An 11,214-nucleotide genomic window follows, 5' to 3' on the forward strand; every position below is an offset into this window, starting at 1 on the left:
TGTGTGTGTGTGTGTGTGTGTGTGTGTAAATTAAATGCTAAAATATACAATTTATTGGAACTAATTTGGAAAAAAATAAATATGAAGATCAGTTAAATTATAAAACGTGGTAAAATTCTCCTTTTTAAATTTAATTGAATTTCAGATGTATTTATTTATTTATTTGTCCATTAATATAATTCTGCTTTTATTTCTATTTCTGTCAGTTTTGGTCCTCCAAATACAACAGCATAGATAACAATTTCCGGCAAATGTCTAATTGTGCAAATTAAATGATGCCATCTAATGGCTTTTAGGACAGTCAATATGCACTTTTCTTACTTAGGAGTTGGTGCTGGTGTTAACGATTCTCTAATTGTTCAAAGCAAATTAWTACAATTGATCACAAAGTATAAAATACAAGTTTGTTTCTGAAATTGAGTGAATTTATTATAAACTATTCTTCAATGTAAAGAGTCAGCAGTTGGTTTCATGTTGTAATGTGGATCATACAAAACTGTAGCAGAAATCAACTAATTATTGGTGTTTCGTTTTTTGTGTGTTTGTATGACAAAAAACAAACAAACAAACAAACAAAAAAATCATCGGTGTTTCTGCAAAACAAGTGGAAACTCTGACAAATCTCCACATAAATTCCTTCTAACCTCACCTGTGTGAGGGGAAGAGTTTAACAGAAAAAAAAGTGTATGACAAAGTGACACAGCCTGTGAGTCCTCTGCTGAGCTGTSATAATGCTTCTGTTGTTGTTACAGATTACAGCCAGTTTGTCCTGAAATGATCTGCAGATAATTCAGTCAGTGGATGAATCTGTTTGTTCACAGTGATGTAAAGAACACAGTTTTACTTTCACAAAAAGTATTGTCTTTTTTCCTGAACATGTACAAAATGCTTTCAGTGATTTAGCTTTTACCTCAACAACCAACCATAGAAATAAACATTGTTTAAACGATTTGATTTTCAGGCAATGTTTTGATCATTTCATGGAGTCGGATTAAGTCTGAAATAATATTTGATAAGTTTTCTTTGCCCGCACAAATGTGAAACACTTTACATTTTGACTGTAGGCTGTTTGCTCACATTGGTCATTTTATTTTTGTTAACACAGCACTCTTCTGTATGTTTGTCTCTATTTTCATTTGCTGCTCGCTCCAAGGCGCCAACGTTTTCTGCTGCTTTAAGCTGCTCACTCAGACGCCTTTAGCTTTGAAAACCATTTTATTTTTATGGCCTTCTATTTATCACCTGTTACAGAAGCCAAAAAGGACCTCACAGCCCCATTCACATGTGAATACCTKCCATCAGCAGGAATAGAGGGAACTGACTGTACCCTTTTTCTATTTCTTATTGGTGTTTTTAGCCCTTGTGTCAGTGTTATGACAAATTGAAATCATCTTTTTGGTGGCCAGATTTTACATAAATAATTAAATGAGCATAAATTGTTTATAAATATTTTAATTGGATTAGCATCATGCTTCTTCACTGACTGTAAGAACTCAATTAATTACACTTTTTTTCAATCATATCACCAGGTAACAAGCATTASCTATGTTTACATGCACAAAATACTTTGAYCATATTGAAATGTATTCGGATTAAACAATCCAAATGTATTCTTTAGATGGGGATCTGTTGGGATTATCAGTYGGTATAAACTACCCCTMYTGGATTATGAAATCATTCCAATCGAGCTGAATAAGATCAGAATAATCTGATCGGTGCATTTACATGATGCATTTTTATTCTGATTGGCCATTTATTCCATTTATTTATGTCCATGTAAACATAGCTACTGCCTGTTCACTTAAAAATAGTTTCTGTTGTATTTTAGGTAGTGTCATATCATATTACATCTACATTTTGACAGAGCAAAGATGGTAACGATGATTTAACTTAATCTGCAGTCTGTACATTTATAAATTCACTACTTAAAAAATGCTAACTGGCTGGTTTTATCTGCGGTTCAACATCTTGTTTCTAAACTTTCTATAAAGAAAGAATAAAAAACTGTTTTAATGTATCTGATATAATTAAAGCAGTAGWTTTTCTTCTATGCTCTGGTCAATGAGCTGAAAGTCAATTCAGCTTTAGACTTAAAATAAATTCTTTAACTTGGCATCTATGTTTAATCAAATCTGTGGTCGCTTAAAAAATGCTAATTTGATCTGAGATTAATAATAAATGCAAACAGATGCTGGTGTCTGTCACAAACATCTCCACATCTTAAATCTTTTGARCACTTGGAGAGAAGGACTGATTACTAATCACGTTCTTCAAAGGGGGAACTTTAATTGTGTCTGCATCAGCATTGCTGTGAAACTTTTAATCCATTCAAATCCCCATTTGTTATTGCCCCCTGCCAAAGGCGATATTGTTTCTTTCCTTTGTGTGTGTGACTGCACAAGTGTGTGTATTCTTTTGTCTTTAGCATTAGCAAAATATCTCATGAACCAATGGGCAGATTGGAATAAAACACTCAGCGACCATTGTTCCCAATGCATGCTTTGAGCGTTACACGTTGTGAAATATTTTTGCTAAAAAWTTTTCAAATTACTGGACAGATTTTTTATGAAACTTTCAAAAAGTTAATTGTGAATGTACATCTACAACTAATAAACCTTTAGAGTCAATCTAATTGAAAATGTCCACAATAGGTAATGTATCCAACATACTTTATGGCAATTTTAGAGCTGCTGAGCTAAAATTAGGCAGAATATGTCAGTAGCTGAGACTCATCTTCTGCACATTCACTAATCTATTACATCTAAGACTTTACATAACATCATTTACATGTTTGAAATAGATGGGTACAATTCTGTCCTTTCTCTGAATATGATGGTTTTACAGTAGCATTATTATTGTATTTACTGCCTCTTGGTCAGATTTTCCTAAAATTTAATATTTCCTTTCATTGCTTTGCAGATGACATCCAGATTTATTTGCCCCTTAAATTGCAAAATGGTACAAATGATTCTCTTCAGCTGTTGCTAAACTGTTTAGCTGAAGTCAAATTACGGATGGAAAAAAACTTTCTTCACCTCAATGAAAGCAAAACTCAGGTTCTACTATTTGGTCAAAAACTTCAGACTACAAATCCAGATCAGATTCTTGGTTCCTTGGCTCGGTCTTTTCAGACCTCTGCTAGGAATCTTGGTTTTACTTTTGACAGCTCTTTAAAGCTAGATAAACAAGTTAGTTCTGTCGTCAAATCCAGTTTTTACCACCTTCGGCTTTTAGCAAAAGTTAAATCTTACTTCTGTTTTAAGGACTTTGAAGGACTTATCCATGCATTCATAACAACTCGTCTGGATTACTGCAACTCTTTATATAGAGGCATGGATAAATCTCAGATTCAGCGACTTCAAATGATCCAGAATGCAGCAGCACAGCTTCTCACAGGAACCAGGAAGCATGGCCATATAAGGCCAATTCTGGCATCTTTACACTGGCTACCTGTCTTTTATCGAATAGATTTTAAGATTCTTTTGTTAACTTTTAAAGTTTTAAATGGGTTAGCCCCCCCTTATCTTCGGGACCTTTTACATTTCCAGTCTGTGTCCAGAACCCTGCGATCAAATAATCAGTTATTACTTACAGTTCCTCGAACTCGACTTAAGAGGAAAGGAGATCAAGCTTTTTCTGTTGCTGCTCCTGTTTTATGGAATAATTTACCTTTCCAGATTAGATCTGCCCACAGCCTGGATCATTTTAAATCGCTTCTTAAAACTCATTTTTATTCTTTGGCATTTAATTGATGTATTGTTTTTGCTCTGTTTTGTCATTTGTGTCGTTCTTGTACAGCACTTTGGTACAGCTTTATGCATGTTGTAAAGTGCTATATAAATAAATTTGACATTGACATTGACATTATGGTTTAGCAGTCATCACATAGCCCCACAGTAAAATGGTTCTAGATTAATTCCCAGGTTTGGACCTGAGGTTCTTCTGTATGAAAGCTTCTTCTTCTCCTAGTGTTGTGTGGGTCTATTTTGTATGCTACAGTTTCCTCCCACAGTCCAAATTCATGTGTGTTTAGGTTGCCTTCAGGCCTCCTTTGCAAAAGACATCTGTGATCTAAGTGGGATTTGCTTGATTAAATAAAGGTAAACAAATAAACTGTAGTTTAAGACTCTGGTTGCAGGCAATATCCACTTATTCAAGAAATGCTAGACCTTTAACTGAATCAGTTTCAGTCAGAGTAAGAAAAGATGCTGCTTGTTTTTGTTGATACATGTTTCCCTTGGTGCAACTATGCAGCGCAATTAAAAAAAATCCCAAATTTAAAGATGTATTTGTCTTCTGCTTCCAGTGGATGTGCATGTTTATCACCCTCGCTTTGTTACAGCTGTAGGTAAAAAATAAATGATTGTGTAATTTAACAAAATGCAAATCATTTTGCAAAAATTCATTTTGCAATCTAAAAGAAAAATCCTAGTTGTTAATGTTTTGCGACATACAGTGAATTATTCGGAACGTGCTCAACCGTATGGCCCGTGTTTTCACAGGAGTTTCCAGACAAACACAAAAATAAATAAATAAATAAACAGGAACTTCTGTTAATATGTAGTGCCACACTGAACATGCTACGCCTGTGAGGAGAGAAAATGCTGTCACAGAAAAAAAAGTGGGTGGTTTACAGAGCAAAACTCTCCAACAAATCATTTCACGCTGCCTTGTGAGAGGCCGATAATTTTCCGTTGCAAGACAGGCAAAGGAGAGCGTGGGAAGAAGGTGGGGCCATTCGTCATGCTTGTTATTAATTATGCCAACCTTGCAAATATTGTCCGAACCACAAATAYGCTTAGGAGCAAACGCCCCCTGCATTCTGAATCAGGTTTTCATTTGAGGCCTGACGTTTTTGCCCAGAACTTCATTCCAGGGATGCGGACAGTTTAATCAATACCTGACCAACCAAGCTTATCTTTTCGGGGCTAAGTACGAGACAGAAGAGATGTAAAGCAGGTTCCTGCCGGTTCACGCTCCCCGACTCAAACAGCATCTGTCATGCTGAAGTGTCCTTGGGTAAGATGCTGAATAACTGCCAAATTTTATTGATGTTCTATTGACCTCTTCATGGCGTGAGGCACGAGGGGGAAAATATAGCACTCAGTKGGACTCGCCAAATCAATTTCAATATGCATGCATCCTTTTTTCTTGTAAAGGTTTACATCAGTTTGCACTGAGGAAGAAAAATTGACAGTAAAATTATCCAAAATACTTCAGTGAARTATAACAACTGTGGCTTGGAAATAAACACAGTTAAATAAGTCATATTTAGCTTCTATGTATATACAAGAACAAACTTTCTATCCTCAAATGTTGTTTGTGTGTCCTTCTGAACCAACATAAAATCCATTTCGTTGCATGGGTCCAGATGCTGAATCAAAAATGAACCCATTCTGCCAAATAATTCACAMATACTGGAGCTATAGAGAGTTTAATCTTCCCTCTTCTGATTGATTCTGTGCATTACTACAAAATGATCTGTTACTCAAAATACCAACCATTGGTCAGTTTGAACGTACAGTTAGAAAATCTAATTTAAATGTTTACTGAGGAATCACAGCATGAACAAACTTTAGATAACACAGTTTCATTTATGTCATATTACTATTTTTTTTCTTTGAAAAGTTGCCTAAGTTGTATAAAATGACTTTAGCAAGCACAACTATTTGGTGAAATTTGGTCTAAATGCAATTATTTTCTAAATGTCTGTAAGAAATTTTATTGATTTCTATTGAGTCTTAAATGCACTTCTTTGGAGAGGGAAGGTTTTATTTTTTACAAAGACATCATTTTCGGGGGGGGGGGGTGACTTAACTCTAATGCAAAAGTCATTGTGGCACTTAACTCACAGCCATTTGCTCGCGGGTATTCCGAGTAAATGGCCAAATATTGTGAGGTTGTAACTTCACGTTTGCAAATAAATATTCAAGTCAGATAAATGAACAGTTCCCTGCATTAATTCAGGTTTTTAATTGAACACATTGCGTTCATGTGTATGGATTTTATAAGGCAATATAAAAGAGAACCCTTTTTTTCACCAACCAATTGGGTGAAATAAAAAAAAGTTTACAATTTTTCTTTTATTTTACCTGTTTGGTTAGATTGTCTCATTCTTGTTGTCTTGGCATATTATGTAAGATTTTACTGAATAGATTTCAAGGGAATGAGACAGGGCTAAAAACTTCCATTTCTTGTAGAAATCTGTGTGTAGCTAGCTGTAGATGTGAAAAATGTTAAAACAAATGCTCAGAAGATTTAAGTCCTTGCATTCCGCAAGCTGTTTTTGTGTTTTGCTGAGATTTGTAAAAATTTTTGCATGTTTTTATTTCATTTTCAGAGGTTTATATGGAATAAACCAGTCACTTTGCACAACAATTTGGTTAGAAAATTACATTAAAAAGCTTCACTTCAAAGCAGAAACAATGCAGCTATATACAGAGAAACAAGATTGTAAAAGTACGATAATGAAAATAAATAAAATCAAAAAGCTTATATAGTAAAACACCATGAAAGGATGAGAAGACTTGAGGAAGAAGCAGGAAGAGAAACGGTAGGGACAGGAGGAGACAGACGCAGACGGCAGTTGAGATTTTGTTTTGCCAAGATCATTTATCTCCACTGAGCAGCCTCGTAGTGCAGAAAGACTGCATGACAGAAATCAATCAGAGGGCAATCGTCCATACACAGCCACTAATGTGCCCACCTATCAATACAGGCAGAGCAGAGAGAAGAGGCAAAGTGGTGGGGGGTGGGCTGGGGGCTGCAAGTAGGATTCAGATATTTTTTCACAGATATAACAGCACCAACAGTTCTTATTTATTTATCTGTATAAAAAGTGGAGGTCCAAAAGGAGAGAAAATTTCATTTGGTGGTAGCTGAAAGCAGGGTCAGTCTGTGGCATAGGCAGAAAAGGCAAATACTAAGGGCACCGTCCACACTAAGGGGCACMACAATTGCAAAATACATTTTTTCATAACTTTTTCATCAGAGTAGCTGATTTAGTCTATAGAATAATCACTGGTTATTCAGGTTTATGAAGATAACTCATGGGTTTCTCAGTCTGCTTTGTTTACATGAGAAATGACATGAYGCAGAGGCTATGTCATGATAGAAAAACATACGATGCTGTTAAAACTAACTGCTGGTTCTCTTGATGTTAACAATGGAGCAGATTTCATGCAAAAATGTTCAAATTTGTCTAATTTAAAAACAAATTTTCATTAGAATGTCATAGTTTTTTTTTTTGAACAAGCGTACATGTTCAGTTTGTGACGAATCATACAGCCCAATACCTGTATGTTGGCAAAAACCTGCAACATAGCCACATGATAATCATTACATTTGACACCAAATAAAGAGTTTATTGCTTTTTTTACATGCTAGTTATTCAACAAAACAAGCAGGCCATTAAATAATTGCCAATGACAGAAAACAATGCCTGGGCAGACTTGGACAATGGTTTTGTCTGCACGTGTGTGCCCGAGTTTATTCCTTCTAGTTACTTATGAATGTGCTGTGCATTATCTTGTCTGACCACAGCTGACACATGTTGTGGAGGTTCCTGCTGAGATCAATACGTCAGTGCCCGGAGCAGCTGTCAGGTGCTGCTGTGTGTTTGTGCTCGCGTCTAATATCATGTGACAGTCATTAGACTTCAGTCAGACCTTTGGCCTATACCTGCCTGGGAAAAAGACAACACAAGATCACACGAATACGCCACACACAAAATATCACACGTCTCACAGTGACACACACAAAGCAATATCCCAGTGATGACCAGAGGCATGGCTGAAAGTCTGATGACATGAACGGGAACACCACCTGACACCAGAACCCTCTATTTTGGACAATAACATGTTAATAATATACTGCAATGTCATTTACGCTTACATTCTGACTGACAACTAAAGGCATGCACACTTCTTAAAAGCCCCCTCCTCACATACACACACACCCCACCAGACACAGACAGAATAATTGTATAATTTGTGAAAGAAAGAGGAGGATTCAGCAAGGTGCAAAAACAGGCTCTTACATGAAACATGGCTGCATGAACATGAATGTATTTTTATCTGTGGATAAAAAGACATCCACACATACATGTTCTCAGCCTTAAAGGCAAATGTGACTTTTTTTCCTCACATTAGAACGGAGCAACACATATACTTGACCTAAAGCAGAAATACCCAAACACAGCACTATAAATGCAATCTGAATTTCATGACAAAGTCGGCTTAGACTTCATGATAGGAATTTATGAGCATGAATCAAAATTGAAATAAAAAAGTTAACATTAAACAGTTTTTCTTTTTGGTCACATCCATACCCAGTTTTATCCTGAAGGTTATGTTCTTAATTAGGTCACAATGTGGGAAAATGCCAAGAACAGATGAAAAGTTCAACATTTCTCGCTGTTTAAATGGCAAACATGCCACATGTTAAAACAAAAATTGCATTGGAGAAACATATTTGTGAAATAAATTATATTTCCCACTTCCTGTTTCAAAAAATTCCCGACTTACATACATGTGCCAGTATCTGACAGGACAGAAGATACATATTTTCTAAAGTATTTCTTAATCTGAACCATTTTTATCAGCAGCCAGTTGTGACAGTTGTCRTTGCCTGTGTGTATGAATGCATGCTTTGATTTTGTTTGATTTTGAAATGTCTCAAGAACTGGAAAGCTTTTAATAAAACAAGGTAACCATTGCATCTGTTGTTAATAACTCACTTTAGGAATCAGTTTAATGCAGGCAAGCTTTCACAAACAATTAACTTTCCAACATCAAAACAACAAAAATATGGCTATGACTTTGTCTGTTTTAGAGATTTAAAGTTAAAACTCCACAGAAGCTGAAAGTAATCTTTAACACATACTAAGTAATAACAGATTATGAAATATTATGTGTGATTGCTCATAATATCAAGATTTGACCTATAAGGCTAAAACTTTTTTTTTTTTAATGATGTATTCATCACTCCATCTTCATCATCGCTGTTTTATCGTTTCACCTTTCTGCGTGGTTTGACTTTCTAAATTGTAAATGCTAAGACAAACTACTGGTAAGTAGAACTGAATTAGGACAATGGCAAGAAAAATATTGGAGAAACCGTTAAAGTATGTGATCCTCCTCCAAACTGACAGGACAAGGAGGGAAGCTACAAGAGTTATTGCAGATAGCTCAATTTGTTTTTGGTCAGTTTGAGCCTCTGAAGTCTGGAAAAGGCTTCAGAGTTCCTCAAGCAAAATGTGTTTTTAAGACATTTGTTTTGTCCCAAATGCTACCACTATTTTTCAATGAATTGTATAACTTTTTTTCTCATTTGCCATTTTCATGATTCAGAACCTCCATCAGGACAAATTATWGCTCCATGTCCTCATTTATGACAATAGACAAAATCCAGCCTTTTTCAAATATCAGAAATATTTTATTTAAGCTTTAGATGCAATGTTGCCTTACATAAAAAAAACAGCAGCTAATGCATCATGTTAAACCTTTGTCATTGGTTAGAAACTTGCTGCAGTGAAAATGACCTCATATTTAGAATAAATAAATAAATAAAAAGTTCTATTCACAAATATCCTCCTGGTTAGATAAAATGCTTCATTTCTCTCCAGTCTAATTAAAATCTGACAATCTGTGTAGCCATACAAAATGTGAGACCTTGACCTTTACTAATGGCACCWCTTTCAATTTATGTTTTGAAGTTCCACAGCACAGTGCCCAAAGGCATTATTCATGTCTGATTAGAAAAAAAAAAAAAAAACACTGGACAAACGGGTGCCGCTGTTTTCTAGTCTGAGCCCTGAGCCATTTGTGTTTTGGCCTTAAATTTCAATCAAGCTGGCAGTTATTTGACTCAAAATAATTTTTTAATTTAGTTAAAAGTATTGTAGTCAAACGATATAGACTCTTGTCAATTTATTTTTATTAGTAGCTTTTCTACAGTAAACTGCATAAATTTTATCTTGCATAAGTAAGATGTGTTGAAGGCAGCAGAAAGAAAAAAAAAATCCCATCAGCTTAAGTCTCACCTCCATTAGCATGACATTACAACAAGGCAGTGTAAATACTAATGAGAAAGTGCTGGTCCACACATTTACAGATTATTTTCACTTCAATTAGCAAGAAGAAGTACTTTCATCACAACTGTTGTTCTTTCATGACTCATCTACACTGCATACTGAATGCTCTTTGGGGGAGCATAATTACAGTGTTTTTGTAAAAATTAGGGAGACACCACTCACTTGTTTTACAGATCTCTATCAGTGYTTTTWAKTCTTTTCYACATTTAAATCATTAAGTTGGGGTCTATATAAAGTGGAACTGCAATGCTTTGGTCTGAATTCCTCCTTAGTGTAACTCCACAATCCCCTCTTTCACCCCTTTWCTGAGGTGTGTCTCAGATCAACGTGTTTTGAGGTTGCCTCTTTAAATCCAAACGAGGCACTTCACACCCCACATCCAGCTTCCAGACTGGTCCACTCCAGTTTGATAGTGGGATTAATGGCTATTTAATGACAATTTTTTAAACAAATTAATTAAACAATGTCAACAATAGAAGACTTGCCCTACCAGCCTACATGTTGGCACCAGAGTCTAACCCAGAATGAAGACGACCAAATTGTAGTTGGTAAGTTCAGACCTTATTGGGCAGTCGCAAATAAATGGATGTCATAGTTCAGAAAACATCATAGAATATAAAGAAAACTGAATGGGCTAAAAATATGGCTCAAACAGAATATAAGCAAATCTATGCAGCATCGGAAGAGACTAAATTCATTTTTTTCTGCCTCCAAGTACACAACAAAATACATGTAGCAGCTAAAAAAATGGATTTTGCATGACATGTACCCTTTAAAGCAGGGGTTCTTGATTTTTTTGACCTCGGGACCCAATTTGTGAACATAAAGTGGCACAAGGCCCAGTCACACATTACCAAAGTACGGATCAAAATGATAATTATTCTAAATCTTGGTTTAATTTTTATTGCATTTACATCATCATTTTACAATTAAACTACCATAACTAACACAACTAAATTAAATACACTTACAGTTTAAAAGTAAAACTCCTCTCAAATAATCACGACATGATTATGACAAACATTTTTTATACTGTAACCTGCCCACAACAATTATTTGAACAAATACAAAGGTAAGTCAACAGACCACCCAGGCTTATCAATACAAATATACATATATAT

At 35.3% G+C, this 11,214-nt stretch overlaps 1 protein-coding gene across 1 annotated transcript in view; it reads left to right on the forward strand.

Moving 5' to 3' along the window:
• Window positions 1-11,214, forward strand: part of kctd16b (potassium channel tetramerization domain containing 16b) — a 117,627-nt gene that overhangs the window by 97,261 nt on the left and 9,152 nt on the right. The gene's annotated exons all lie outside the window — the stretch shown is intronic.

This window comes from Austrofundulus limnaeus, unplaced genomic scaffold (genome assembly GCF_001266775.1).
Source record: "Austrofundulus limnaeus strain Quisiro unplaced genomic scaffold, Austrofundulus_limnaeus-1.0 Scaffold156, whole genome shotgun sequence".
Taxonomy (NCBI): domain Eukaryota; kingdom Metazoa; phylum Chordata; class Actinopteri; order Cyprinodontiformes; family Rivulidae; genus Austrofundulus; species Austrofundulus limnaeus.